At 35.8% G+C, this 6000-nt stretch overlaps 1 long non-coding RNA gene across 1 annotated transcript in view; it reads right to left on the bottom strand.

Annotated features, from left to right (window-relative positions):
* LOC136039979 (uncharacterized) overlaps positions 1 to 6000 on the bottom strand; it is a 16647-nt gene continuing 10647 nt past the window's right edge. Inside the window, exons 2-3 of the long non-coding RNA XR_010620607.1 lie at positions 5697 to 5843; positions 1 to 2720 (exon numbers count right to left, since the gene is read on the bottom strand). This is a non-coding gene — a long non-coding RNA (uncharacterized LOC136039979). The remainder of the gene's footprint in view (positions 2721 to 5696; positions 5844 to 6000) is intronic.

Genomic DNA, 6000 nt, shown 5'->3' with positions numbered 1-6000 from the left:
AGTAAAATCAATTCTTCAAAATTGACAAAAAAAAACATGCTAATTACTGTGATTCGACAGAAAGTAAGAAGGAAAATTAAAACTTCAAACTAATAAGAATTAATCCGTATATGAGGGGGACTGCTACTTTCTCAACCCTCGCTCTTAGCGCTATAGTCTTTAAGTTATTTAAAAATACTGATATTTCACACTCAACAACAGTAATCCTTAAATTGTTTCATTTGAACAGTTTCTTAAAGAATTGAGACAAAAAAGTCTAACTTTAGCGTCCAGAGTGAAAACTTGCAAAAAATAAAAGAATAATACATAAAGTTTTCCATTGTCTTTTACCAGCCATAATATCAATTTTGTTTTCAGTAAAGCGCTAGTTTTTTAGAATTTTATAAATATAGAAAAATGTAACGAGCCAGTTTGTTTGCAACAGTTTAAAAAAAAAAAAATATTGCATACACTACAAAGCACAAATTTTAATTGAATTAAGTCTCAGATTTGCTCTTTCCTTTCATCAGAAAGAGTTTTCTTTTAATCTTATTTTTGTACTTTTTCTAGGTTTCAAAAGTATTGACAATAAACGTTATTGAAAGATTTTTTCCGACTTTGAAAACTATTGAAAAAACTGTTGAAAACAACATGCCTTTTTGCTAAAATAGGCTTTCAAATATAGGTTTCGCGTCTCTCTTGAAGTTTGCCTTAAAAAATCTGAGATTCTTTTACTTTTTTTTTTACGAAGGATTTTTTTTTTAATGTGGTATTTATCCTTGGTACTTTTGAGGAGTTGCAAATAAAAATATTCAATTTTGTGTGGAATTTTCTTCGAAGATTTTAGGATGCGCAGTTAAAATACATTACAAAATTTGTGTTTCAATTATTTTTGCTTCTTTATCTCTAACATTTTAGGAGAACTGAAAATCGGAAATGCATCGAGGCTTGAAGGAGAATGCACATTTAAAAACAGAAACGGTCTATCCAAAATTTGAACTTCTGTTACCAATTCGTAACCACTAGAGTAAAGCTTCTTGTAGAAGTCGTCTTTAAACTAGTTCATTTTTCAAATCCCGGGTTAATTAGATAGTAGAAATTTAAGACAATCAGGTAAGCTAAACCTCAAAATTTTGCCCTTCTTGCTAATTCCGCAAGAAGATTTAACTCTGGCCTAAATTTTTTTTTTTTTTTTTTTTTTAGTCCTTTTTCGGCATTTCAAACACTTCGTGGTAATGAACTGTAGTAAGGAGCGACCCGGCTCAATAGTAAACGAAACTCTAAAAAACGGAATTTTGATACTAAAAGATACATTAAAAGAATCGAATTTTCATGCTGATCTTAAATATGTAAGTTTCATCAAATTTAGTCTTTGTCATCAAAAGTTACGAGCCTGAGAAAATTTGCCTTATTTTGGAAAACAGGGGGAAACACCACCTAAAAGCCATAGAATCTTAACGAAAATCACACCATCGCATTCCGCGTTTCAGAAATCCTATTGCAAAAATTTCAAGCTCCAATCTACAAAAATGTGGAATTTCGTATTTTTGCCAGAAGACAGGTCACGGATGCGTGTTTAATTTTTTTTTCAGGGGTCATCGTATCGACCAAGTAGTCCTAGAATATCGCAAGAAGGCTCATTCCCACGGAAATGAAAAGTTCTAGTGCCCTTTTTAAGTGACAAAAAAAATTGGCGGGCTCCTAGGCCCCCTCCCACGCTCATATTTTCCCAAAGTCACCGGATCAAAATTTTGAGATAGCCATTTTGTTCAAAATAGTCGAAAACCAATAACTATGTCTTTGGGGATGACTTACTCCCCCACAGTCCCCAAGGGAGGGGCTGCAAGTTACAAACTTTGGCCAGTATTTACATACTGTAATGGTTATTGGGAAGTGTACAGACGTTTTCAGAGGGATTTGTTTGGTTTGGGGGTGGGGTTGAGGGGAGGGAGCTATGTGGCAGGATCTTTCCTTGGAGAAATAAGTCATGGGGGAAGACAAATTCAACGAAAAGGGTGCAGGATTTACTAGGATTACTATAAAAAAAAAAAACAAACAATGAAAAAATTTTCAGATGTCTAAACGCAGTTTTCAGATTTCTTTCTACCGCTCGTTTCATCTTTTCGGACCAGAATCCTCATTTGAAGCTCTTTCTTACTTTCTGAGTTTGTTAAACTCGACAATATAATAATTGTTGCCGGCTTCCTCAAGGGTCATCTTCCAGAAATGGGGTCCAAGAGCTTCGGTTAAAAAATAAGCGAACGTAGTTCGTTCGAAGAGAAGTTTTTGACCACTGTATCTCTGAACATTTTTCCAAATACATCTGCTATTCCGTCTACGGGTTTCCCAGAATGGTCAAAATCAATCATTTTCAGAGCCCATGTAATTTCAAAAACTGTTGTATCATCCCACAATAGATAAGCACCTAAGTGTATGGGCAGTCTTGCCGGTTCACCACTCTCCATGGAAGATGCTACCAAGAGACGAAGCTGATTCGGTTTTAGCTTTATGGTAACATTCTTTTTATGTTCAGTAGTTCTGACGTGCTGCAGTAAAGCGTAGGAGCCCTTATGGCAGATAAGCGATGTATTGAAGATAGAACAGTAGAAAGAGAACCGATCTCCCGGGACGGCTCTATACCACTCTTTCATTTGATCTCCCGTCAAATCTTTCTCTTCCAACCAAGTCTCCTTGAATTTGTACTTTCCCATTCTTATTCACTGAAACTTCAAACCGTAAACCTTAAAAAAGAAAAGAAGATAGTCGAAAAATATATAGGCAATTATCAGAAATGCATTCAAATAAAAAAGGGCGCTAGGAAGTAGTCTAACAGTTCAAGAAATGTATGCGAGCTCAAAATCGTACAAGAAACCTGATTAACACCACCTCCTTCGTATTTTGTGCTTGGATCAATTCTTTCATTTTTTTTTTTCTCTGTGTGTAACAGTGAAACCCAGAAAAGAGTTTTCTAAGTAATTAACAAAGCCAACCGAACTTTGCCGCCTCCTAACTTATTGACTCCAGAAGTAAAGGGGGCAACTCCTTTTCGTTGCTAGTCATTTTGCTCTATCCAGACAGTAACGTTGTAGGCTATGTAACAACAAGTTCTGTCTTTCTTGGACGAGCCAAAACAGATTCCAAGGATCTCAATCGAAACAAAACACTGAAAACCGTATATTCACAGGGATATGGAGCTTTAAACCAAAGCAAGAAAAGGGACTTTAGAGACCTTCATCAATTTAAAGGAACAATAGGGACTTCAATCGATTTTAGGGACTTTCTGGCAGCCTTGAGTAAATATCCACTAACAAATGCAACTATTGTATATTTGTGAATATTCCACCTGTAAAAGTAACTAGGCATTGTAAGTTTAAACAAGAAAAACTACAACTGAGCTAAATACAGAACCAAAAAGTACAAAATCGAAAATATTGTAGACATTGAACGCAGTCTGGGTTGTCTTGTTGACATTGAGGATTCCTTGGCAAATTTTTTTCCCTCCTCTGAGCTTCACTGGACGACATTTCATCTCCAAGTTGCTTTTATGATTAAGCTTTGCTACCGCTGCTACTAGTATTACTAACGACTCACTGCAGCACCAAGCCACCTGAGGCCAACACAGCTACGCACGCTCTTCCTCCATCTCAATCTATTCAAAGTCTTCTGCTTTATACCTTCCTAGGAAGTTCCAATTTCCCTTGTATCTTTCTATTTAGCATTCTTCCACCCCATTTGAAGACGACTTGCGTTTCCTTTGGTCCTAGATAGTTGATTAAAAAGGATGACCTTTGCTATTCTGTCATCCTACATCTATAGCCCTGGAAAGCAGAACTGAACTGCATTTTTCACATATCTTATGAGATACGGTCAGTCAGTCAGGTACCCAAAACAATCCGTAGGCAATTTCTCTGGAAAAAAATCTAGCAAATCCTCCTCTCTCTATTGGAGCAAACAAACTTCAGAGTTACGCTTGACTGCTGTTATCACTGAAGCTTTTAATACTCTAAACTTGGTTGGTAAACTGATCTTCCTATCCTTTTAGACTTTTTTCCAATCTGAAAACATACCCTGGCCTTTAGAATATTCTGCCTTTAACATCTTAACTGTACTCAGTATCTGTGCTAATAATGCTACCTAGGTAAGTGGAGCTGTCCACTTGATTGACCTTCCTGTTACCCAACAACACTTCTTCACCTTCAATTAGTCCCAGTCTTAGAAACTTACTCTTCTTAACATTAATTTTCCGACCTATTCTTGTGCCAAGAGCTGTCAGAGCCTCAAAAAATTCATTCATTTTCATCTAGAATGCTCATCTCATCAGCTTAATCAAGACTAGGAGCGTTTTACTTCCCTGATTGATTCCGTGTTCTGCATTTTCCTTTGCTGTACTTCTTGGGGCAAAGTCCATCAAAATGATCCATATAAATAGGGATAGAACACAACCCTGCTTAACTTCTGATTTAATACAAGACCAACCACTAACCTCATTTCCTACCTTAATCACATCTATGTTATTTTCCTACATAGCACTAATCACTGCAATGCATTTATCTGGTAAACATTACGATAATAGGGCCTTTGCTAAAGGTCTATCAGTTGAACCAAAGGCTTGCACTTAATCTTTAAGACTGAGGTTTAAAGGAGTTTGTTGACTCAGTTATTTTCAATTATCCATCTAAGAGTGAAAATTTGGTCGACGCATCCTCTCCCCTTCCTAAAACCACATTGTTCTTCCCTTAAAACTTAACGTACAGCATCTTTACGTTTAAAAGTATTATCATACTAAGCAATTTGTTTCCTACAGTAACCAAGTGAATGCCTCTATGATTACCAAACTCACTCTTTTTATCCTTTTTACAGAGAGGTTAAATTAAAATTTTCCAAAAATCGTTAGGTACTTCCCCTTTTTCAAAAATCATGTTCATAATCTTCAGTAGTTTATCTCTAACTTCACAACCACAATATTAAAAAAAAAACTCCTCTACCACACTATCAGCACCTGGGGCCTTATTATTTTTTAATCCTTTTAGTACTGTCACTAATTCTTCTTCACAAAATATATTTTCCCTCACTTCCAAAGCGTTACAAACTTCTTCATTCTTTTCTATATATTATCCCGTAAGTCTATCCAGGTTTAGCACATTCTCAAAACGTTCTGACCGTCTTTCTCTATTTATCTCCGTTTCATTAACTGTGGCCCCGTTCCTATCTCAATCTGGGACTAGTCCAGATTGACTATCCCTCTCAAAAGATTAATGCCAGTACGATATTTTACTGTTATCCTGTCTAACTGCATCTTCCATTTCTTTAGCAATTTTATCCATGGCCTCCATTTCACACCTCTTACATTCATATTCTAATTTTTTCTTGAGTTTCCTCACATTAGTAAAGGCTAGACAATTAGAATGTTCATCAAAAAATTCTTATTGGCGAGAATCTTTCAGGTTACAATGAAAATTTATGGTATTCAATCTAACTGCGGAGAAACTATTTGATACTGGTACCAAATATTTAAAACAGACGAATCTTGGTACTGGTATGTTTCATTGTTAACAAACCTTTACGTTTTTTAAAATGTTACTTATCTCAATGGTATCAACAAAAATTACAGTTTAAGTAAAATTCCTACAAAATCATCAGCTAGGCCAACTACATTTAAAACTAACTAACCAAAACAACCATTCTAATCTTGAGGCACACTTTATGTCCAATTTTACCTGCATTACTCGACCAGAGCTTGAATAAACAAGGGACTTTGTTTGATGCCAGCTGGAAGAAAAGAGGTAGCTTCCCAGTCTAGATGCAAAGAATCGTGGGGACATTTGGGTGGTAATATAGTTCCAGCCAATTTGGAACCTTGATGCCTGCAACAAAACAATTTTAGCCAAACCTCAATTAAACCACTGTATAAGAAAGTGATAAGAGTGAATGTGGTAATTATCGAGGCATTATTCTGATCTGTGTAGGTAGAAAATTATCATACTTACTATACGTATTTACTATACGTAATATTATACTTTT

This window comes from Artemia franciscana, chromosome 20 (genome assembly GCF_032884065.1).
Source record: "Artemia franciscana chromosome 20, ASM3288406v1, whole genome shotgun sequence".
Taxonomy (NCBI): domain Eukaryota; kingdom Metazoa; phylum Arthropoda; class Branchiopoda; order Anostraca; family Artemiidae; genus Artemia; species Artemia franciscana.
The sequence above is the reverse complement of the archived record's forward strand: the minus strand, read 5'-3'. Positions and strand labels throughout refer to the sequence as shown.